Here is a 26,249-nt window from a genome sequence, read left to right as displayed (position 1 = left end):
TATATAAAATATGTATTAGTAAATTTAAAAATTATATAATTTTTAAATTAAATTTGTACTTAAAAATAATTTTTAAATCAAATAAAATTTATTATTTTTTTTATTAAGTAAATGGAGGGTGGAGGTTTTTAATTGAACCTCAATTCTTGTTGTATCAAGTATTTAAAGCCAAATATTTTCATAATTTGGATTTTCTGCATTCAAGTTTAACTTGTAAACCATATGTTTAGAGAAGTATTTTTGTAGCTAAGGAGTTTTTTTTTTTTCTTTTTCTTTTCTTGGTTGCATTTGGCAAATAGGGAAGGGTGATAATGTTCATATAATGCAAGATAAGTGGCTTCCATTTGATTGTCAGATCTAATCTATTTCTCATCATCATTTCATTCAACCTTCCTTTACTGTCGATTGCTTGCTATTATAGAATTTATCTTTGTGAAATCGAGAGTTGGTGTATTCCATTTTCCCCCCTTATGTGGCTTCTAATATATGTTCACTTCTTGTGCTGTCTAGATGGGAAGATGATAGAATTGTATAACAGGGTAACAAAAATGGTTATTACTCTGTTAAATGTGGTTACCGTACAACTTTGCAATTGTTACTTCGATCCGACGCAATTGAGGAAGATGTTTAGTGATCTTTATAGCTGTCTGGTATTTCAACATGTTTGGGCTATCCATTATCCATAGATTTTATCTTATTTGAGGCAAGTTGGAAGTTTTTCAGATTTGGTGTGGGTATTGCTGAAATTCAATTCCAAGTTAGTTCCTATTTTCCTTACCATTTTATTGGGTATTTGAAAATATAGGAACCTTAAGTTGTTTCAGAATTTTGATTACTTTCTTTTAGAGATGGTTGATAACCGTCTTGCGTATGTTGAGAGTTATCTTCACGTGAAGAGTCAACATGTGGTGGTGTATAAAGAACATTTGCTCTCATGGAAAGCCCCCTCCTCAAGGTATGGTGAAGCTTAATTTTATTTTTCTGAGCCGGCCGGTATTGGAGTCATTTTAAGAGACGCTCATGGGACTGTTATGATGTCTTCCAACTATAACGAACATGGTCTTTTTGAAGTTGATATTGAAGCTTTAGCAGTTTTGAGGGCTTTACAATTAATTTTGCATATGGGTGTGAGTAATCTGAATTTAGAAGGAGATTCTTTAACTATTGTTGAATCTATTCATTCAAAAAAACCTAATCTATCTAGACAGGGGTCTGTGATTGTAGAAATTCAAGATCTTCTTCTTCTATTTATAATGTCTGATCTACTCCATATTTTTCGTCAAGGAAATGAAACTGCTTACCTACTTTCAAGACATGCTAATTTTGCGGATGACGTTACAATGGTGACATCGTTGTCTAGAATTTATTCATTCTAGAATTTTTTTAATTGTAATTGATCGGTTATGGATTATGTAATTATCTTCATTACGAATGAATGACTACTGTTTCTTTAAGAAAAAAAATAGGTTATCTCCATTCCATTATAAATGACTAAGACTGTTCATCCGGGCTGAGTTTTTTCCCGACCTGGTCCGGAATTGGATAACTGGGTTCCAGCTCGGATTTAATCCTGGCTGGTACTCGGATGACTAAACCTGGATATAGCCGGGCCGGGTACTGGATTTAAAACTCGGAACTCGGGTTAAAAAAAAAATTCGTAGGATCAAAAGGGTCGAAACCCTTATGGACTTCATCTTCTGGCCGCAGCCTCTCTCTCTCTCTCTCTCTCTTCGAGTTTCTCACTTGTGGCTCTGTCATCTTCTTCTCTCTCTCTTTCTCTCTCATGCTGAAACCCTAGCTCCTGTCATTCTTCTTCTGTCGATCGAAGATTTGTTCCTCGTGGCCATCGTCTTCTACGTTTTCGCTCCGTCGTTGACTTCTACAACCCAATGTTACTTTTTCCCCATTTCAGATACTCTTTCTCTGTGTTGGTGCTATTATTTTGATTTTGGTTGTGAAATATTGTCTTTAGGTTAATTCTTCTTGACAAATTGAAGGTTCGTATTTCCTTCTTTGGGAAATATCCCCGAAACCCATGCTTTACACTTTCAAATCTGTGTTTTTTGGCAGTGTTTTAGATCTGTAAGCATGTGGGAATGGATTAGGGTTTGTTTTTAAACGTGGGGTTTTTTTTTTAATTTATTTGGGTCTGTTATATGCTGTTATTTTTGCTAGATCTGCTATTTTTTCTGGTCTTGGCTTGCTTTCTGCGACTGGGTTTTTGTTCTCTCAGTTGATTTTGGGTTTATTTTGATGTGAATGTTTGAATAAGTAATCTTTGTGTAGTTTTTTTAATGGGTTAGATCTGGATTTATGAGACCTAGAAAGGAGACGACTGAAAATATCCATAACCACAGAGTCTCCTAAATTCCTTATAAGATCTGGACTGGGTTTGTGAGATCTGGATCATGGGTATATAACTTCTATTTTGCTTTATGCTTTATGCTTGATACTCATTGCTTTATGCTCTAATAAGCTCAAAAATTTCCTTGGAACTCCATTGCTTTATGCCTTCTTTTACGATAATGTCATTTATGTGATGCATTGAGCCTCCCTGCTCACTAATATGCATTACTCATAAGCCATTATTATGCTGCCACATTTAGTAACTAATTAATTTTCTTCTTTGGTTCAATTTTGCATTGCCTCATCATAGCTCGGATTGTTGGGTGAGAATGATGTGGTCTGTATCCCACAAGTCTTGTAAAAGCAGTTAGGTGAGGTTGTCGGTGTCATGGGTCTGAATTGTGACATTTTTCCTTCTGTGAATTGTCACTATTTTTCAGCTAACATTAGCTTCTTTTTGTTCCAGTTAGTGGTAAATCTGATTCGATTTTCTTTACTTCAGTGTCATGGGTCTTACTTTCAATTGTTTTCTTTATATGATATGGAATGCAACAACACCTTAAACATGAAGGGGAAACTTTGTTTAATTGGCATAAACATGTCCAAGTGTGGTGACTTGGATTTCCTTTTTAAGTATGCTGTGAGAGATCAAATGTAAGACTGTTCATCCGGGCCAGGTTTTTTACCGGCCTGGTCTGAAACCCGGATACACAATTCTAAACGCTAATATTTTTCAGCTAGCAGCAGTTGATATTTGTTTGTCTTTTCTGAGTAGGGGACAAGTCATCCTGCAATAACCAATTCTAAAGATGTGTAGGGCGTAGAAGTTTTATAGAATCCTACTTATAAAGGTATTCCCAGAAATCTGTAGATGTTAATTTCTGTTAAATATGGTGATAATTAAAGTTATACAAAGTTGTTTAATTTTGTACTAATTTTGTGATTTTATAATTGCATTGCACATTTTAGTATTTTTATTTTTTCTCTATTAGCCCATTGTCTAGTAATTTTGTACTGACATTTTTTGCTTACAGAATGTGCAAGATCTCTGTGTCAGATCACTTGAAGTTGCTACTTGCTGGAATTATTTTGTAATTCATATCTTGTAGTTTTGTATTTTGCAATATAATGTAATGTGTAAATAACAAAATAGTGTAATATGTAATGGATTGCATGCATTTTAGTTTTTCATTTTTATATATTTTCATTATTATGGAAAATTTTAGTATTATGCCTTTTAATGATGACTCAAATTTTTTTTTTCATAAAATATATGCTTTTATAAAAAATTATAATTTTCAACACTTCTTTTAAATTTTTTTAATAAATATAGAAGAGTTATGGTTTTCAATATTTTAATTATAGGCTTTTATAAAAAAAAAATAAAGAAGCTTCTAAACGCTTTATATGGACTTAAAAAAAAAAAATCTGGGTACAACTTGAAACCTGAATTTCTGGGTTTAAAAAACTTGGATCCACCCGGGTTCCGGCCTGGATTTGAAACTTTGGTTCCGATTCGAGTATACCATGGTTCCCGGATCGGAACTTAGATGAACACCCCTATAAATGACACAAGAACTTCTAGATAATCAATTTTTTACGCTAAATTTTAGACATTATATCGCCCTATTTAAATTAGAATGTTATTTACAGGTAATTCTATTATAAATATCACGAATCAATTTTTGTACTTTCGAATGAAATTAACTTTACTACAATTTGTAACTGTGTCCAAGTGACATCTACTTTTATATTCTCAGATCACTGGTATTGGCCTAGTGGCTAGTCAAAATTTGGCTAGGTAGCTTAAAAGTGGGCTGCATCCAAACTTCCACTTTTGAGCTACAATAAGAAGGGAGATGAGGTGGGGATAATTCTATATCTTTTTCCAAATTTGACTAGTAACTGTTTATCTCCAAACTATTATTTTACTCTACAATTATTCCCAACAAACATCTTCCTTCCCTCGTTTTTCAGTTTTTCAGTTCTTCACTTTCTTTTTTTTTTCCTATGTGATTTCAGCTGTGCTTTTTCTTTTTCTTTTTCTTTTTTATCATGAATACGAAAGCTGGAGTCTTGAAACTTCTGTTGAAGTAGAAAAGTCCAGCTAAGGAAGACTTGTATGTTTGCAAATGCTCGTGGACATACTCATGAAAATTATAAATAAAGTTATGAGATATAATATAAATAATTTATTTTGTTAAAATTTATTTGCAAAATAAAAAAAAAGTTAAAAAAAATTATTAAAACATATAATATTATATTATTATTTTGACTTAGTCCAGTGTAGATTAACCTCTTCAAAAGTTTTGGCTTTAGCCAAAACCTCAAGTTTAATCAAAATTTAGATTTGACAAAATTTGGCAATGCTCTTAGAATCACTATAAAAATACAAAAAATTTTCTATCACAAACAATAAATTATTTATTGGATTGAGAAACACTATCAACCCATCTCATCTCATCATGGCAATTTTAACAAACTCCTACATAATATACAATAAAATATGAGTTGAGATAAGTTGTGGAAGAGATAAAATAAACACGGCCAAAGTAAGCCTACTAGACTCAGTTCAAGGGGAATGTCCCACTACAAGAAGATAAAGGAGGAGAGAGGAAGGGGAGACAAGGGAAATGAAGATGTCAGGATAAAGGGACATAAAGAAAAAAAAAATAGAAAGTGGAGAGAAGAAAGGATATCAAAGACGAAAAAGAAACGCGGCCAATCTTCACCTCTCCCTACATCACGCGAAAATTGGGGGCGTATAAAAAGATACGACTAGACGATTTAAAAGGAAATGAATAGACGATTTAGAGATGAAAGTTAAAAAGTTGAATAAAATATTGTAAGAATATTATTTTTTAATATTATTATTATTTTGAAATTTGAAAAAATTAAATTTATTATTATATTTTGTGTAGAAATTTGAAAAAATTGTAATGATGAGATAAGACGAGTTGAGATAAGACGAGTTGAGATAAAATGTGGAAGGGATAAAAGGGGTGGTCTCACCACTAGAAGACAAATGAAGATGGAGGAAGAGGAGATAAGGAGGGAACAAGCAACATAAGGGTGTCAGGAGAAGAAATGAGAAGAAAGGGAGACAAGGAAAATGAAGATGTCAGGAGAAATGGACAAAAAAGAAAAAAAAGGAGAAAATGGAGAGAAGGGAGGATGTCAGACATGCAAAGTAAAGACGAACAATCTTCACCACTCCCTATGGGCACACGAAAAGATGGGGAATATAAAAGCAAACGACTAGACGCTTTAAAAGGAAACGGCTATACAATTTAGAGATGAAAGTTAAAAGTTGAATAAAATATTATTAGAATATTATTTTGTATTATTATTATTGTTTTGGAATTTGAAAAAGTAGAATTGTTTATTATAGTTTGTGTAGAAATTTAAAAAAGTTGTAATGATGAGATAAGATGAGTTGAGATAAGTTGTGAAATGTATAAAATATAAACGGCCCAAAATAAGCCTTCTAGGTTGAGCCCAAGGGGATGTTGCACCACTGGAAGACAAAGCAAGAGAGAGAAATATGAGACAAGGAGGGAACAAACAACAGGAGGGTGTCAGGATAAGAAGAGAGAGGAATGAGAGATTAGGAGGGGACAAAGGAAAGCAAGATATGAGGACAAAGTGACGGGAAGGAAAAAAAGGAGAAAGTTGAGAGAAGAGAGAATGCCAAACACGTAAAGGAAATGCGATCAATCTTCATCACTTCCTAGGAGAACGTGAAAACATGGGGCATATAAAAAGAAATGAATAGACGAATTTGATATGAAAGTTAAAGGTTAAATAAAATATTGTTAGATATTATTTTTCAATATTATTATTGTTTTCTAATTCGAAAAAGTTAAATTGTTTATTATATTTTATGTAGAAATTTGAAAAAGTTGTAATGATAAGATAAAAGAAGTTGAGATAAGTTGTGTATAGGATAATGTATACACGGCCCAATGTAAGGCTACTATGCTCATCCCAAGGGGGAGGTCCTACAAATAGAAGACAAAGGAAGAGAGTGGAAGGGGAGACACTGAGAGAACAAGCAACAATAGGGTGTCAGGATAAGAAGGGAGATGAATGAGAGATAAGGAGTGGACAAATGAAAGTAAGATGTTAGGAGAAATGGACGAGAAGGAAAGAAAGGAGAAATTGAGGATGTCAGACAAGCAAAGAAAATGCGGACAATTTTCAGCACTCCTTAAGGGCACCCGAAAAGATGGGTTATATAAAAGTAAACGACTAGACGATTTAGAGATTAAAGTTAAAAGTTGAATGAAATATTATTTGAATATTATTGTTGTTTTGGAATTTGAAAAATTGAATTGTTTATTATATTTTGTGTAGAAATTTGAAAAAGTTGTAATGACGAGATCGATGAGTTGAGATAAGTTGTGGAAGAGATAAAACATACACGACTCAAAGTAAGCCTAGTAGGCCCAACCCAGGCAGGAGATCCCACCATTAGAAGACAAAGGAAGAGAGAGGAATAAGAGACAATGAGAGAACCAACAATATGATGGTGTCATGATAAGAAGAGAGAGGAAGGGGAGACAAGGAGGGGACAAGGGAAATGAAGATGTCCGGACAAATGGATGGGAAGGAAAAACTGAAGAAAGTTGAGAGAATAGAGGATGTCAGACATAGAAAATAAATGCAGATAATCTTCATCACTCTTTAGGGGCACATGAAAAAAAAGGGCATATAAAAGAAAAGGACTAAACCATTTAAAGATGAAAGTTAAAAGTTGAATAAAATATTGTTAGAATATTATTTTGTAATATTATTATTGTTTTGGAATTTGGAAAAGTTGAATTGTTTAATATATTTTGTGTTGAAATTTGAAAAAGTTGTAATGATGAGATAAGATGAGTTGAGATAAGTTGTGTTGATGCGGTAAAAATCGCTCAACAGGCCGGAAGGGGAGAAAGAGTCATTCCCGGCCTACTGGGGCGACTTGGACCTTGTTTGGTGCTGTTTGGAGCGCCCGGTAGTGTTTCGATGCGGTTGTACGGTGGAGGTACGTACGTCCATGGCGGTGAATGGAAAACATAAGTGTAGAGAAATAAAGAGATGAACACATAAATTTACGTGATTCGGCATAATGCCTACCTCCACGAGCATTTGGGGAGGAGAAATCCACTATATCATTCTTGTTTACAGTCTCTCATGGTCTCTCATATATTTCTGTAAAATGGTGATGTTGAATGTAAATTTACTGGAGAAAGGCATTCGCTAGAGCTCTATTTCTTCTCTGGTTGCGTGCGCCCCCCCTCCCTGACATCCCATGCGCCCTTGTACCCCATGACCCTTCTGACCCCCTTGGCGTGCTGTCCCCCGTGGCCCTTCTGACCCCCCTTGGCGTGCTGTCCCCCCTAACTCACCTGACTCCCATGACTCCCCTGACCGCCATGTCCCATTGTCTTTAATCTTGGTGGGCTAGGCCTAGTGGTTGGGCCTGTATGGGCTTATTTATTTTCCTCCCTCACAAAGTATGAAAGGAATAAAATATACATGGCCAAAAGTAAGCCTACTCGGCCTAGCCTAAGGGGAGGTCCCACCACTAGAAGATAAAGGAAGAGAGATGAAGAAGAGATAAGGAGGGAACAAGCAACATGGTGTCAGGATAAGAAGGGAGAGGAGGAGGAGACAAGGAGGGGACAAAGGAAAGGAAGATGATAGGAGAAAGGGACGAGAAGGAAAAAAAAGGAGAAAATGGAGATAAGAGGGGATGTCAGATACGTAAAGGAAAGACACACAGCTTTCACCACTCCCTAGGACCACCCGAAAAGAGTGGGCATATAAAAGCAAACGATTAGATAATTTAAAAGGAAACAGCTAGCCGATTTAGAAATGAAAGTTAAAAGTTGAATAAAATATTATGAAAATATTATTTTTTAATATTATTATTGTTTTGAAATTTGAAAAAATTGAATTGCTTATTATATTTTCTTTAGAAATTTGAAAATTTATAATGATGAGATAAGATAACTTGAAATAAGTTGTGAAAGTAATAAGATATAAATGGTCCAAAGTAAGCCTACTAGGCTCAGCACAAGGGGGAGGTTCCACCACTAGAAGATAAATCAAAAGAGAGAAATGGGAGACAATGAGGGAACAAACAACAATAGGGTCATGATAAGAAGGGAGATGAAGTGGAGACAAGGAGGGGACAAGGGAAAGGAAGTTGTCAGGGACGGGAAAGAAAAAAAAGAGAAAGTGGAGAGAATAAAGGATGTCAGACACACAAAGTGAAGGCGGAGAATCTTTATCACTCCTTAGGGGAACCCGAAAAAAGGTGGCATATAAAAGGAAACGACTAAACGATTTAGAGATGAAAGTAAAAAATTGAATAAAATATTATTTTGTAATATTATTATTGTTTTGAAATTTGAAAAAATTGAATTGTTTAATATATTTTGTGTAGAAATTTAGAAAAGTTGTAATAATGAGATAAAATGAGTTGACATAAGTTGTGGAAGGAATAAAATATACATGATCCAAAGTAAGCCTACTAGGCCAAGCCCAAGGGGGAAATCCCACCACTAGAAGACAATGGAAGAGAAAGGAAGAGGAGATAAAAAGAGAAAAAGTAACAGGAGAGTGTCAGGATAAGAACGGAGAGGAATGAGAGACAATGAAGGGACAAAGGGAAATGAAGATGTTAAGAGAAATGGACGAGATGGAAAAAAAAGAAGAAATTGGAGAGAAGAAAGGATGTCAGACATGCAAAGGGATGGCTGCCAATTTTCACTACTCCCTAAGAACACGCGAAAAGAACGGGCATATAAAAGAAAACAACTAGACGATTAACAAGGAAACAACTAGAAGATTTAGAGATAAAAGTTAAAAGTTAAATAAAACATTTCTATATTATTATTTTTTAATATTATTATTGTTTTGAAATTTAAAATAGTTGAATTTTTTATTATATTTTGTGTAGAAATTTGAAAAAATTGTAATGATGAGATAAGATGATTTGAGATAAGTTGTGGAATGAATAAAATACACACGGCGCAAAGCAAGCCCATTAGAAGACAAAGGAAGAGGGAGGAAAATGAGATAAGGATGGAACAAGTAAAATGAGGGTGTTAGGAGAAGAAATGGAGATAAGGAGGGGAGAAGGAAAAGGAAGATGTCGAGAGAAAGGGACGAGCAGGAAAAAAATGAGAAAGTTGAGAGAAATGAGGATGTCAGACAAGCAAAACAAAGGCGGATAATTTTCATTACTCCTTGAGGGCACAAGAAACGATGGGGCATAAAGAAGCAAATGACTAGACGTTTGAAAAGGAAACGGCTAAACGATTTGGAGATGAAAGTTAAAAGTTAAATAAAATATTATTAGAATACTATTTTGTAATATTATTATTGTTTTGAAATTTGAAAAAGTAGATTCGTTTATTATAGTTTTTGTAGAAACTTGAAAAAGTTGTAATGCTGAGATAAGATAAGTTGAGATAAGTTGTGGAAGAGATAAAATATAAACGGCCCAAAGTAAGCCTTCTAGGTTCAGCCCAAGGGAAGGTCCCACCACTGGAAGACAAAGCAAGAGAGAAATGGGAGACAAGGAAGGAACAACCAACAGGAGGGTGTCAGGATAAGAATGGAGTGAAGGGGGACAAGAGAGAGTAAGATGTGAGGAGAAAGGGACGGGAAGGAAAAAAGGAGAAAGTGGAGAGAAGAGAGAATGTCAAACACGTAAAGGAAAGGCGACCAATCTTTACCATTCCTTAGGGGCATGCGAAAACAGGGAGCATATAAAAGGAAAGGAATATACGATTTTGAAATGAAAGTTAAAGGTTGAATAAAATACTGTCAGATCTTATTTTTCCAAATTATTATTGTTTTAGAATTTGAAAAAATTGAATTGTTTATTATATTTTGTGTAGAAATTTGAAAAAGTTGTAATGCTGGGATAAAATGAGTTGAGATAAGTTATAGATAGAATAAATTAAACACGGCCCAAAGTAACTAGGCACAGCCCAAGGTGGAGGTCCCACCACTAGAAGACAAAGGAAGAGAGAGGAATGTGAGATAAGGAGGGAACAAGCAACATGTGGATGTCAGGATAAGAAGGGAGAGGAATGAGAGACAAAGAGAGAACAAGAGAAAGTAAGATGTTAGGAGAAATGGACGAGAAGGAAAAAAAGGAGAAAGTGGAGAGAAGAGAAGATGTCAAACATGCAAAAAAAAATGCGGACAATCTTCAGCACTCCCTAGAGGCACGAGAAAAGAGAGGGGATAAAAAAGAAATCGACTATACGATTTAGAGATGACATTTAAAAGTTGAATGAAATATTATGAGAATATTAGTTTTTAATATTATTATTATTTTGAAATTTGAAAAAACTGAATTGCTTATTATATTTTGTATAGAAATTTGAAAAAGTTGTAATAATGAGATAAGATGAGTTGAGATAAGTTGTGGAAGAGATAAAACTTACATGGCCCAAAGTAAGCCTAGTAGGCATAGCCCATTTGGGAGGTCCCACCATTAGAAGGCAAAGAAAGAGAGAGGAATGATAGACAATGAGGGGGATAAATAACATGAGGGTGTCATGATAAGAAGGGAGAGGAAGAGGAGATAAGGACGGGACAAGGGAAAGGAAGATGTTAGATACACAAAATAAAGGCGGACAATCTTCATCGCAACCTAGTGGCACGCAAAAAGAGGGGACATGTAAAAGGAAATGACTAAACGATTTAGAGATGAAAGTTAAAAGTTAAATAATGTATTATTATAATATTATTTTGTAATATTATTATTGTTTTGGAATTTGAAAAAATTGAATTATCTAATATATTTTATGTTGAAATTTAAAAAAGTTATAATGATGAGATAAGATAAGTTGACATAAGTTGTGGAAGAACTAAAATATACACGACCTAAATTAAGCCTACAAGGTCTAGCGCAAGGGGGTGGTCCCACCACTAGAAGACAAAGGAAGAGAGAGGGAGATGAGATAAGAATGGAACAAATAACAGGAGGGTGTCATGATAAGAAGGAAGAGGAAGGGGAGACAATAATGGGACAAAGGGAAAGAAAGATGTCATGAGAAAGAGACAAGAAATAAAAAAAAGAAGAAAGTGGAGAGAATAGAGGATGCTAGACACGCAGAGGAAAGGCGGCCAATTTTCACCAATCCCTTGGGGCACGCAAAAAGAAGGGGCATATAAAAGTAAACAACTAGACGATTTAAAAGGAAACGGCTAGGCGATTTAGAGATGAAAGTTAAAAATTGAATAAAATTTTGTTACAATATTATTTCTTAATATTACTATTGTGAATTTGAAAAAATTGAATTGTTTATTATATTTTGTTTAGAAATTTTAAATAGTTGTAACAATGAGATAAAATGAGTAAAGATAAGTTGTGAAAAAAATAAAATATACACGTCGCAAAATAAGCCTACTAGGCTCAGCCCAAGGTGAAGTCCCACTACTAGAAGATAAAAGAAGAGGGAGGAAGATGAGATATAGAGTGAACAAGTAAAATAAGGGTGTTAGGAGAATAAGGGAGAAGAAAGTGAGACAAGGATGAAAGAAGGAAAATGAAGATTTCAGGAGAAAAGGACGAGAAGAAAAAAATTAAGAAAGTGAAGAGAAGGAAGGATGTCAAATACGCAAAGTAAAGGCGGACAATTTTCACCATTCCCTAAGGGCACACGAAACGATGGGACATATAAAAGGAAACGATTAGACATTTGAAAAGGAAACGGCTAAACAATTTAGAGATGAATGTTAAAAGTTACATAAAATATTATTAGAATATTATTTTGTAATATTATTATTGTTTTGGAATTTGAAAACGTAGAATTGTTTATTATAGTTTTCGTAAAAATTTTAAAAAGTTGTAATGATTAGATAATATGAGTTTAGATAAGTTGTGGAAGGAATAAAATATAAACAGAAATTCTTTGGGTCCAGAATTCGGGACCCAAATAGTGTCCCGAATGGTTTTTTTTTAAAAGAAGTGTTTTTTAATGATGTTGTGATTTTTTTATTTTTTCTAAATGTTTATGATGATTAAAAAAATACATGAAAAAAAGGAAAAAAAAAAAAAAAAAAGAAAGATGAAATGCACTATTCAGTAGACTTATCCGGGCTACTTTGTCGTTAGCCGTAGCACTGTTCAAATATAAATGGTGCAAAATAAGCTTACTAGGCTCAGCCCAAGGGGGAGGACCCACCACTAGAAGACGAAGCAAGAGGGAGAAATGGGAGACAAGGAGGGAACAAACAACATGAGGGTGTTAGGATAAGAAATGAGAGGAATAAGGGACAAATGAAAGCAAGATGTGAGGAAAAGGGACGAGAAGGAAAAAAAATAAGAGAAAGTTGAGAGAAGAGAGAATGTCAAACACGTAAAGGAAAAGCTACCAATATTCACGACTCCCTAGGGTCATGCGAAAATATGGGGCATATAAAATGAAAGGAATAGACAATTTAGAAATGAAAGTTAAAAGTTGAATTGTTTATTATATTTTGTGTTCAAATTTGAAAAAGTTATAATGATGAGATAATATGGTTGAGATATGTTATAAATATGATAAAATATACACGTACCAAAGTGAGCCTTCTAGGCCTAAACCAATGGGAAGGTCCCTCCATTAGAAGACAAACGAAGAGAGAGGAAGGGGGACAATGAGAGAACTAGCAACAAGAGAGTGTCAGGATAAAAAAGGGAGATGAATGAGAGATAAAAATTGGAGAAAGGAAAATAAGATGTAGGTGAAAGGAATGAGAACGAAAAAAAGGAGAAAGTGGAGAGAAGATAGGATGTCAGACACGCAAAGAAAATGCGGACAATCTTCACCACTCCCTAGAGACACGTGAAAAGAGGTGGGATATAAAAGTAATCGACTAGACGATTTAAACGGAAACGACTAGACGATTTTGAGATGAAAGTTAAAAGTTGAATGTAATATTATTTGAATATTATTTTCTAATATTACTGTTGTTTTGAAATTTAAAAAAATTGAATTGTTTATTATATTTGTGTAGAAATTTGAAAAATTTATAATGATAAGATAAGATAGGTTGAGATAAGTTATGGAGGTATAAAATATACATGGCCCAAAGTAAGTCTTGTTGGCCCAGCCCAAGGGCGATGTCCCACCATTAGAAGAGAGAGGAAGGGGAGACAATGAGGGAACAAACAACTTGAGGATGTCATGATAAGAATAGAGATGAATGGGCGACAAGGAAGGGACAAGGGAAAAAAGATGTCAGGAGAAAGAGACGAGAAGGAAAAAAAGGAGAAAGTTGAGAGAAGAGAGGATGTCAGACACACAAAGTAGAGGCAGACAATCTTCATCACTCCCTAGGGACATGCGAAAAGAGGGGCATATAAACGGAAACGACTAAACGATTTAGAGATGAAAGTTAAAAGTTGAATAAACTATTGTTAAAATATTATTTTGCAATATTGTTATAAAAAACGCTAGCTGCAGTCTCCCCGTGCAGTCGTTGCGCAAACAGGGCTGAAGTGGCATAAAAACCAAAACGCACCGTATTGATATTAACGACGAGAACGCACCGTTTCGGATGGGATGAGATCTGTCCTACCTCCTTCGATTTCTCCCTCGACCTCCGAATCCCTCCCTCTCTCTATTCGTATTCTCTCTCCTCTGTGTGTTCTCCCTCGAAGACTCCTTCCCTCTCTTCCTTTCTCTCCCTCGAAGACAACCTCCCTTTGAATCCCTCCCTCTCTATGTTCTCCCTCGAAGACGACCTCCCTTCCATTTCCCTCCCTCTCTGCCTTTCTCTCCCTCGGAGACGACCTCCCTTTGAAATCCCTCCCTCTCTGTGTTCTCGTCGAAATGCCTTCCTCTCTGTGTTCTCCCTCGAAATCCCTCCCTTCCATTTCCCTCCCTCTCTGCCTTTCCCTTCATCTCAAAACCCTAACCCTAACCCTAACCAGAAAGCCCATTTCCCTTCATCCTAAAACCCTAACCTTAACTCTAACCCTAACCCAGCCCCTTTCCCTTCATCCGAAAACCCTAACCCTAACCCTAACTCAGCCCATTTGCCTTCATCCGAAAACCCTAACCCTAACCCCTTCATCCCAAAATCCTAATCCTAGAAGACGGTGATCAAGGAAGCAGCCAATTAGTCCCCTGTTCTGTCCTAGAAGACGGTAAAAAATGGATTGTTTGGTACCGTTGGTCGATTATTTTTTTACAACTTTGCCTGATGATGTAGAGTAGAGCTGTATTTGTGAAAAAAAAATGGATTCTTTGGTGCTGTTGGTTGGTTGATTATTTTGTTACAAGTTTGCCGTATGATGTAGAGTAGAGCTGTATTTGTGAAAAAAAAATGGATTCTTTGGTGCTGTTGGTTGGTTGATTATTTTGTTACAATTGCAAGCTCTAGAAGTGAAGCAAGCATGACATTATTGCACTCACTTCTTGGATGTGCCTTATCTGATATGTTACAAGTTTGTCTTAAGGTATACATTTTTTTCTTTCCTTTTCATTTATTCATGATAAGACTGATGGATAAATCAATTTGATTTGTCACAACATCCAAAAAGTATTTTGTTTCTATTTTAATATTTAGTTCTTCTAAGTTTTATTTGGTGTACCCCTATCAATTTCAACTGCCACGATGCTTAAAAACAGTGTACCCCTCTCAGTTTTACTACTGTCAAATGGATTAAATTGTGCTTTTGATATGTGTGCCTTTCCACTGTGATTCTAGTTCATGTTAGAATGTCGTCGTCATCATTGTCTACTTCATCCTTTGTCAAACGTACTTTGGCTCAACCATTGTGCTTTTGTGGGGTTGAAGCTACATTGAGATACTTAAATACGAAAAGAAATCCTGGACGCCCCTTCTTTGGGTGTCCAAAGTACAACACAGTGAGTAAATACATAACTTGTAATGTAACATTTTTTATGTAACATTCTTTGGGTGCCGTTCATCTAACCTTTTTTATGTGTGTGCAAAATATGAGGGATTACCAAACTGCAAGTATTTCAACTGGGCTATTACTTGTAATCAATACATAGAGCCGGATGTAGAAGAAAGACAAAATGGACTGTTTAGAAAGGAGAAAGAGCTCGAGAAGAGACTCAGCGATGTCGAAAAGATGGAGATTGAGCTCCGTAAGATAGCGGCTGAGATCGAGAAGAGAGAGTTGGTGCTTCTTGAGACAGAAGCTGTCGTAAGGCGTTCACGCACGCTATCTCGGATTTATTGGGGTTTTGTAATTCTCCTTTGTTGTTAATTAATGAAATGGTAGTGATATACGTTACATCTTAGTCTAAATTTGTAGTTGTAAATGTTATAAGTTATTTTTGTGTTAGATTTGTATAATTAAGTGTTATAAGTTATGTAGAGAACTGATTTGTACTTTAGTCTGAATGGGTAGTGGTTTATGTAAACAAAATAGACAGCATATGACTGTGTAAAATGTATGTAGAACCAACTTTGATGAGAACTGACCAAAGTTTTGTAGTTGATCTTTAATTGTTGCACAGGTTATTTGTTTGAGTTGACTACCAATGTAAATTCATGTAATTTTTCGGAACCAGTAAAAGTAGATTCATGTAAATTTGTGTTCACAGATCCACATTGTAATCTATTAAGATGAGCGGTTGAATGTGAACAAAGTTGAGGAAAGAATTGTAATTCACTGGAATTCCACTGAAAGCATTGTCAATACAGCTGAACAAATCTAACAAGTTGTCAATACATCTGAACCTCGAATGTTATCCTCCAAACACAAGTCTAAATGTCCAAGTAAAAATCAGCCAATCAGTATTTTGCGCAACTTTTTCGTGTGGGAATATTGGTTCACGTGCGGCATCACAACATAACCATAAAAAAAAGCATTCATACTCTTGTTGCACTGGGTTGTACTCATTCCAGCCCAAAAGTGCTCTCTTAGGTATACCGGTACCCAATGCTCACGCTCCACATATAAACTTTTCAACCACACATTCTCATGTAAGTCATATGTGTTAATAAACCCAGCCCAACATTTCTCAAACTCCTCAATTGTTTGTGTGTCGTACACACATTTCATCAGTTGAGTTTTCAGCCCACTTCTATAGGCAGCATATGACCCAAGTTTCTCAAGGACTTTTTTCAGTATATGCCACAGGCATAATCTATGTCTAGTTTCAGGAAAGACAATAGCAATTGCGTTTTTCATTGCTCTGTCTTGATCAGTAATAATAGCCTTTGGAGCTATACCCTCCATACATTGCAACCAGGTTTGAAATAGCCATGTAAAGGTCTCTGTGTCCTCACTGAAAATCAACCCAGCTCCCAAAAGAATTGACTGCCCGTGGTGGTTTACACCAATAAATGGTGCAAAGGGCATCCCATACCTATTCATCAGGTATGTGGTGTCAAATGTCACCATATCACCAAAATACTGGTAGGCTGCCCGACTACGTGGATCTGCCCAAAAAATATTTTTTAACCTCCACTCATCGTCTAAATCCATCAGCGCAAAAAACCCATTATTCTTGTACTACATCCTCATAAAATAATCTCAAAGTGCTCCAGCACCACCTGCACCAAGTCGTAGATGTCGCGCTTTGTCGATATAATTGTGACAATCATTTTCCAAAAATGGCAGGTTCTCGAAGCCACCTGCGCCAACGACTAGAGATCCATAACTCTTATTCAGTCGGATGCCAGCTAAGTCGTTTGTGTCTAGGACTCTTTTAACGGTCTCACTCACTTCTCTGTTACATCGAAAGAAGCGGGATTTCTGTGGGCTGAGGTCGTGATTATGTGTATTATGGACTGTTGTCAACCGCATCTTTCTCTCAACTCGTAAGGCATTAATACGTGCCTTACAGTCCATCTTTCCCGTCGGACGTGGGTTGGCGACATTGGAAGTCCTATTCTGGGCCTTCCCTCCCCGTGCACAACCAAGGGTGACATATTTGACACTTTGATCTTCGGATCTCTCACTCCTTTGTGTCATCACCCCAAACCTGTATTTTTTAGCATACTGCTTATAATAGCTCAATAAATCTTCAAACGAATTGAACTCCATCCCCGACTTTGGCTCCTTAATGTTATCATCAACAACCGACGATGGCACTACCTATGGTGTACCGGTAGTGCCATCGTTACTTTCCCGTTCATCTGTTCTATCCAAATGAATTTCTTCATCTTGTCTATCCAACTGAAGTTCTTCATCAACTCTAGCAGAAGTACATGGTGCTTCAGTTTCCAGACAATCCGGTCTATCTTCTTGACCAACTCTTGCGCTCGTTGTGGAGCTTGTAGAGATAAATGGCCTCGGAAGTCCCATCCCATATTGAAATGGGTAACCAACGTGCTGCTTGAAACACAAAAATGAAAACATTGAAACTGTTTAAAAAATAATTAACTAATAAGTAAAAGAGAAAAACGAAGTTGAAAAACCACCTGAATGTTGCTTGGATTTTCGTTACCATCTCGATATGGCAGGAAAGCTAGTGATCATGTTGGCACTGGTCCAAAGTAATCGTGCATGTAATTTGGATAGTTTAGTAGACCAGTTTCAGAGTTGTCCTAACAATAAAATAATAATAATAATAATTAGGATGCTAAACATTGAGTTGTAATAAATTTTTTAATTATGAAATAACATACTGAGTTTTGGAGATTTGAGTTAGATGGTGTTAGCGGAGATAGGTGTTCTTCCCCATTTTCCATGCCCTGTACAAGTTGTTCAATATCAAAGGTCAGTCTACATGATAAGTTTTCAGAAAAATTAATTCAATCAACCAAGAGTGAAGAGTAATACTGTACATACTTCTTCCAAGAAAAAAAAATTATCAAACATGCCTAAATACACATGCCAAACATGTACCAAATCCATCAATAGCGATGACTAAATCAAATATCTAGCATATATTTAACAACAACTAAACCACAATAATTAAACCACAATATTTAACCAGAAAATTATTATTTTCAGCAAATAAATTTCTAGCAATGTGTTTTTAGCCAAGAAATATTTCTACATATCTAACTCTATGCAATGCAAAAATCTTGTTAACAATAACTAAATCACAACATGTTGTGGAAGAAAAAAACAAACTAAATCACGATTGTTTAACCAGAAAATTAGTATTTTTATCCAAAAAATTTCTAGCAATGTATTTTCAGCCATGAAATTTCTACATATCTAACTATGCAATACTTTAGTTCTTGTTAACAATAACTAAACCAGTGGAAAAGGAAAAAAAACTAAATCACGATTCTTCATCAGTGACCAAAGTTGCAGATTGAAGCACAAATAAGCGTACGTATTGGTGGCGACGGGATGACCCACGAAGCTGACCCACGAGAAGTTGACCCACGGAATTGACCCACGAAGCTGATCCGAAATGTTGGCCCACAAAGCTGACCCGAGGTGCTCGCCCACGAAGCCGACCCAAACCAAGCCCACCAAGCTAACCCAAAGACGCTCGGGCTTGACCCACACCAACACCTTGCGCTGACCCACCCAACAAAGATGCCCACCCCAATCTTCTGGGTTCCACATGATGAAGAAGCCCGTGGGAGTTGGTTGGACCGACGAAGCTCTTGCGCACCTTCAGATTTCCCTTTGGTCTCGTCTCCCACGCAGAGTTGAAGCAGCTCGAAGCGGGAATGGTTTTCGATTTCAATCTGCCACTTTTCTTTCCGTATTCATTTTTGTTTCGTTTCGTTTTCATCTTTTTTTAATATCAGGTGACGTGGCATGACGCCACGTCAGCCGACTGCACAGCGTCTACCCGAGATGACTGTGTATAGAAGTATTGTATTGTTATTGTTTTGAAATTTGAAAATATTGAATTGTTTATTATGTTTTGTGTGGAAATTTGAAAAAATATTAATGATAAGATAAAATGAATTGAGATAGGTTGTAGAATGGATAAAATATATATGGCAGAAAGTAAGCCTACTAAGCTCTGCATAAGGGGAGGTCCCACCACAAGAGGATAGATGAAAAGAGAGGTCGATGAGATAAAAAAGGAACAAGCAACATGAGAGTGTCAGGATAAGAAGAGAGAGGAATGAGAGACGATGAGGGGACAAGAGAAATGATGATGTCCGGAGAAAGGGACGAGAAGGAAAAGAAAAAAGAAAGTGGAGAGAAGAGAGGATGTTGGACACGCAAGGGAAATGCGGCCAATTTTCACCACTCTCTAGGGGCACGCAAAAAGAGGGGACATATAGGAGCAAATGACTAGACGATTTAAAATGAAATGGCTAGACATTTTGAGATAAAATTTAAAAGTGAATAAAACAATGTTAGAATATTATTTTTTAACATTATTATTATTTTGAAATTTAAAAAAAAAATTGAATTATTTATTATATTTAAAAATTTGAAAAAATGTCGTAATGATGAGGTAATATGAGTTGGGGTAAGCCTACTAGGCTCAGCCTAAGGGAAGGTCTTACCAGTAGCAGATAAAAGAAGAGAGAGGAAGAGGAGATAAGGTGGGAACAAGCAACCACAGGGTGTCCGAATAAGAAATGAGAAAAAAAGGAGGCAATGAGGGGATAAGGAAAAAGAAGATGTTAGGAGAACGGGACGAGAAGGAAAAAAAGGAGAAAATGGAGATAATTGAGGATGTCAGACACGCAAAGTAAAGGCGGATAATTTTCACCACTCCCTAAGGGTACACGAAAAGATGGGACATATAAAAGCAAACAAATAGACGTTTTAAAAGGAAACGGCTAGACGATTTAGAGATGAAAGTTAAAAGTTAAATAAAATATTATTAGAGTATTCTTTTACAATATTATTATTATTTTGAAATTTGAAAAAATAGAACTGTGTAAATTTAAAAAAGTTGTAATGATGAGATAAGATGGATTGAGATAAGTTGTGGAATGGATAAAACATACATGGCCCAAAGTAAGCCTTGTAGGCCCAGACCTAGGGGAGGTCCAACCATTAGAAGACAGAGGAAGAGAGAGGAAGGGGGACAATGAGAGAACAAGCAACATGAGAGTGCCAGGATAAGAAATGAGAGGAATGTGAGACAAGGAATGGACAAGAGAAAGTATGATGCTGGGAGAAATGGATGAGAATGAAAAAAAGGAGAAAGTGGAGAGAAGAGAAGATGTTAGACACGTAAAGAAAATGCGGAAATCTTCACCACTCCCTAGAGGCAAGCGAAAAAAGGTGGATATAAAAGTAATCGACTAGACGATTTAAACGGAAACGATTAGACGATTTTGAATTGAAAGTTAAAAGTTGAAAGAAATATTATTTGAATATTATTTTTTAATATTATTGTTATTTTGGAATTTTAAAAACTTGAATTGTTAATTATATTTTGTGTAGAAATTTGAAAAAGTTGGAAGATTAGATAAGATGGGTTGAGATAAGTTGTGGTAGAGATAAAACCTGCACAGCCCAAAGTAAGCCTTGTTAGCCCAGCCTAAGGGAGATGTCCCATTGTTAGAAGACAAAGGAAGAGAGAGGAAGGGGAGACAATGAGAGAACAAACAGCAAGAGGATGTCATGATAAGATGGGAGAGGAATGAGAGACAAGGAAGGGACAAGGGAAAGAAGACGTCAGGAGAAAGAAACGAGAAGGGAAAAAAAAAGAGAAAGTTGAGAAAAGAGAGTATGTCAGACACACAAAGTAAAGGCGAACAATCTTCATCACTCCCTAAGGGCACGCTAAAAAAGGGGCATATAAATGGAAACGACAAAACGATTTAGAGATGAAAGTTAAAAGTTGAATAAACTATTGTTAAAATATTATTTTGTAATATTATTATTGTTTTGAAATTTGAAAATATTGAATTATTTATTATATTTTGTGTAGAAATTTGAAAAAAGTATTAATGATGAGATAAGATGAGTTGAGATAAGTTGTGGAAGGGATAAAATATACACGGCGCAAAGTAAGCCTACTAGGCTCTGCCCATGGGGAGGTCCTACCAGTAGAAGATAAAGGAAGAGAGAGGAAGAGGAGTTAAGAAGGGAAAAAGCAATCGGAGGGTGTCAGCATAAGAAATGAGAAGAAAGGGAGGCAAGGAGGGGATAAGGAAAATGAAGATGCTAGGAGAAAAGAACGAGAAGGAAAAAAAAGGAGAAAGTGGAGAGAATGGAGGATGTCAGACACACAAAGTAAATACGGACAATCTTCACCACTCCCTAAGGGTACACGTAAAGATGGGGCATATAATAGCAAACGAATAAACGTTTTAAAAGGAAATGGCTAGACAATTTAGAGATGAAAGTTAAAAGTTAAATAAAATATTATTAGAATATTATTTTACAATATTATTATTATTTTGAAATTTGAAAAAGTAGAATTGTTTATTATAGTTTGTGTAGAAATTTGAAAAACTTGTAATGATGAGATAAGATGAGTTTAGATAAGTTGTGGAATGGATAAAATATACACGACCCAAAGTAAGCCTTGTAGGCTTAGGGAGGTCCCACCATCAGGAGACAAAGGAAGAGAGAGGAAGTGGAGACAGTGAGGGAACAAACAACGTGAGGGTATCATGATAAGAAGGAAGAGGAATGAGAGACAAGGAGGGGACAATGGAAAGAAAGAAGTTAGGACAAAGGGACAGGAAGGAAAAAACGGAGAAAGTGGATAGAAGAGAGGATGTCAGACACACAAAGTAAAGGCGGATATTCTTCATCACTCCCTAGGGGCACGTGAAAAGAGGGGGCATATAAACGGAATTGACTAAACGATTTAGAGATGAAAGTTAAAAGTTGAATAAAATATTGTTAGAATATTATTTTCTAATATTATTGTTGTTTTAAAATTTAAAAAAGTTGAATTGTTTATCATATTTTATGTAGAAATTTGAAAAATTTGTAATGATAAGATAAGATGAATTAAGATAAGTTGTAGAATGGATATAATATACGCGGTCGAGAGTAAGCCTACTATGCCCAGCCTAACGTGAAGGTCAAACCAATAGAAGACAAATGAAGAGAGAGGAAGGAGAGAGAAGAAGGGAACAAGCAGCATGTGCGTATCATGATAAGAAAGGTGAGGATGGAGAGACAATGAGGGGGTAAGGAAAATGAAGATGTTAGGAGAAAGGGATGGGAAGGAAAAAGAGGAGAAAGTTGAGAGAATTGAGGATGTCAGACAGGAGAAAGAGATGGAAACGAGTAGACGATTTTGATATGAAAGTTAAAATTTGAATAAAATATTGTTATAAAATTATTTTGTAACATTATTCTTGTTTTAGAATTTGAGAAAGTTGAATTGTTTATTATATTTTATGTAGAAACTTGAAATAGTTGTAATAATGAGATAACATGAGTTGAGATAAGTTGTGAAAAAATAAAATATACACGGCGCAAAGTGAATCCACTAGGCTCAGCCCATGGGGAGGTCCCACTACAAGAAGACAAAAGAAGAGGGAGGAAGATGCGATATGGAGTGAATAAGTAAAATGAGGGTGTTAGGAGAAGAATAGAGAAGAAAGTGAGACAAGGATGACACAAGGAAAAGAAAGATGTCAGGAGAAAGGGATGAGAATAAAAAAAAATGAGAAAGTGGAGAGAATGAAGGATGTCAGACACGCAAAGTAAATGTGAACAATCTTCACCACTCCCTAAGGGTACACGAAATGATGGGGCATATAAAATCAAACGATTAGACATTTGAAAAGGAAACGGCTAAACGATTTATTTAGAGATAAAAGTTAAAAGTTAAATAAAATATTATTAGAATATTATTTTGTAATATTATTATTGTTTTGGAATTTGAAAAAGTAGAATTGTTTGTTATAGTTTTTGTAGAAATTTGAAAAAGTTGTAATGATGAGATAAGATGAGTTGAGATAAGTTGTAGAGGGGATAAAATATTAATGGCGTAAAGTAAGCTTACTAGGCTCAGTCCAAGGGGGAGGTTCCACCACTAGAAGACAAAGCAAGAGAGAGAAATGGGAGACAAGGAAGGAACAAACAATAAGAGGGTGTCAGGATAAGAAGAGGGAGAATGGGAGACAAGGAGGGGACAAGAGAAAGGAAGTTGTCTGGAAAAAGGGACGTAAAAGAAAAAATGGAGAAAGTGGAGAGAAAAGAGGATGTCAGACACATAATGTAAAGACGGACAATCTTCACCACTCCCTAGGGGAATGCAAAAAGAGGGGGCATTTAAAATGAAACGACTAGACGATTTAAGGATGATAGTTAAAAGTTGAATAAAATGTTTTTAGATATTATTTTTTAATATTATTATTATTTTAGAATTTGAAAAAGTTGAATTATTTATTATATTTTGTGTAAAAATTTAAAAAGTTGTAATGATGAGATAATATGAGTTAAGATAAATTTTAGAATGGATAAAATATACACGGCCTGAAATAAGCGTACCAGGCCCAACCCATGGGGAAGGTCCCACTACTAGAAGATAAATGAAGAGAGAGGAAGAGGAGACAATGAGGGAACAACCGAATAAGTGGGTGTAAGGATAAGAAGGGAGAGGAATGAGAGACAATGGGGAGATAAGGGAAATTAAGATTTTAGGAGAAACGGACGGGAAGGAAAAAAAAGGAAAAAGTGGAGAGAAGAGGGGATGTCAGACATGCAAAGTAAAGGCGGACAATCTTCACCATTTTCTAGGTGGACGCGAAAAGAGGGGCATATAAAAGGAAATAATAGAAGATTTAGAGATGAAAATTAAAAGTTGAAGAAAATATTGTTAGATATTATATTTTAATACTATTATTGTTTTGGAACTTAAAAAAATTGAATTGTTTGTTATATTTTGTGTAGAAATTTGGAAGAGTTGTAATGATAAGATAAGATGAGTTGAGATAAGTTTTGGAAGAGATAAATTATACACGACCCAAAGTAAGCCTATTAGGCCCAGCCCAAGGGGAGGTTTTACCACTAGAAGACAAATGAAGAGAGAAGAAGAAGAGACAAGGAGGGAAGAAGTAATATGAGGGTGTTAGGATAAGAAGGTAGATGAATGGTAGACAAGGAGGGGATAAGGGAAAGGAAGATGTCACGAGAAATGGATGAGGGGGAAATAAAGGAGAAATTGGAGAGAAGAGAGGAAATCATGCAAAGGAAAAGCTACAAATCTTCACTAGGGGTGGGCAGCGGGGCCCCGTACCCCGATATTGCGCCCCTTTCCGCCCCGCCCCACATGGAGAAGGCCTAGTGGGAGTTGGGGGGGTGATGACCTCAGCGGGGCCCCACCCCGCCCCCTTCTCCACTCCACATGTAAATTTTTTTTTTATATTTATATATATTAATAAATATATTGTATATAAATATATATAATTTCTTAAAGACTTGAAATTGTATTCAAGTCATTGGATAGCCTTGGCCTCTTAGGCCAACCGTAGTAAGTCTCACATTGTTTAAGGATGACTATTATATTGCTTTAACCTCCTATATAAAGGTTAGCCTAGGAGAACAAGACAACCCAAAATCTAACTCTAATGAGTTTATGTTTTTTTTGTATTTATAAATTTTAATTATTTTATAATTTGGGTCTAAATTTTTTTTTTTTAGACCCAATGTGTGCCTAAAAAAATTTTGACTGCATATTTTATATTTAAAGATTCTCAAGGTCCTTTTTGGATCAAATGACCCTTAAAAATCATGGGCTATTGGAAGAGATAAAATATGCACAGCCCAAAGTAAGCCTACTAGGCCCAGCCCAAGGGGGAGACCCCACCATTAGAAGACAAAGGAAGAGAGGAATGGGAGACAAGAGGAGAACAAGCAAGAGGAGGGTGTTAAGATAAGAATGGAGATGAATGAGAGACAATGAGGGGACAAGAGAAATGAAGATGTCAAGATAAATGGACGGGAAAGAATAAAAAGGAGAAAGTGGAAAGAAGAGATGAGGTCAGACATGCAAATGAAAGGCAATCAATTTTCACCACTCCCTAGGGGCATGTGAAAAGAGGAGGCATATAAAAGGAAACAACCTGACAATTTAGAGAGGACTTCTTCTTCTTCTTCAACCTCTGGAAAGGGTCTCCAGCGTGAAGATATTCTCCAGCAAATATATTCGAGATTTCCATTGTATAGTGAGAAAGGAGAATTTATGAGAGACTGTAAAATAAGCTTATTATAGTGGATATTCTCTCCCCACAAACCCTGTGGACGTAGGTAATATGCCAAATCACGTAAATCTCTGTGTCCATCTCTCTTTTTCATTCTCAGTATTTATTTTTATTCACTATTATGGACGCACGCACAATAGCACCAGAGCACATCGGGGGCTCCAGAGTACATCGATCGAGGTCTAGATCGGCATAGCTGGCTGAGAATGACTCTTTCTACCTTTTCAAACTGTTGTGCGATTTTTGGTATTAAGAAATTGAGATGAGTTTTATATGTAAACTGAGCATAACAAGAAAAGTGATGCACATGAGAAACTTATTATTAAAATGAAAATTAAAGAAATTAAATTTAAGAATTAAAGAGATGCATTTTTTTTTTTTTTACAAAAAACTAATACCGAATGTAGTAATTTGATTTCTACTAATCTGATGTCCGATTTGAACTTTCGATCCATGCTGAAATTTGGCTCGGATGCACACCTTTAACAATATACCTTTAACAATCCAAAGATACTTTGACCATAACTATATATGTTACTTGTTTTACACACATACACGTATATATATCAATGATGTCGAGACTTTACAAGCATCTGAGGAATCCTTATTAGTGCTAGCTAGGTAACCTCATCTCTGAGGTGAAGAATATGCTAAAGCAGTTCCAAGAACATCGGGTACAACATGTTTCCGCATGGGGAATCAAGTAACTCACTTCTTAGCTAGACATTATTGGAGAGTACAAGATGTGGAGAAGTGGATGCATTTTGTTACTTCTTTTGTTACTCAATACGTTTGGTTGGACAATTCTCATTTGTAATTTGAGTTTATCTATGAGTGAAGCTACTTTTATAAAAAGAAAAAAAAAG

At 35.8% G+C, this 26,249-nt stretch overlaps 1 long non-coding RNA gene across 1 annotated transcript; it reads left to right on the top strand.

Moving 5' to 3' along the window:
- The first annotated feature begins 1,644 nt into the window (after nt 1-1,644).
- Nucleotides 1,645-24,003, top strand: LOC121266064. Its single transcript, XR_005940732.1, has 3 exons — nt 1,645-1,891; nt 9,745-9,751; nt 23,991-24,003. It is a non-coding gene; the product is annotated as an uncharacterized LOC121266064 (long non-coding RNA).
- The last annotated feature ends 2,246 nt before the right edge of the window (nt 24,004-26,249 follow it).

Source organism: Juglans microcarpa x Juglans regia, chromosome 5D (genome assembly GCF_004785595.1).
Source record: "Juglans microcarpa x Juglans regia isolate MS1-56 chromosome 5D, Jm3101_v1.0, whole genome shotgun sequence".
In the NCBI taxonomy this organism is placed as follows: domain Eukaryota; kingdom Viridiplantae; phylum Streptophyta; class Magnoliopsida; order Fagales; family Juglandaceae; genus Juglans; species Juglans microcarpa x Juglans regia.
Note: the sequence above shows the minus strand (reverse complement) of the source record. Positions and strands in the feature narration are given on the sequence as shown.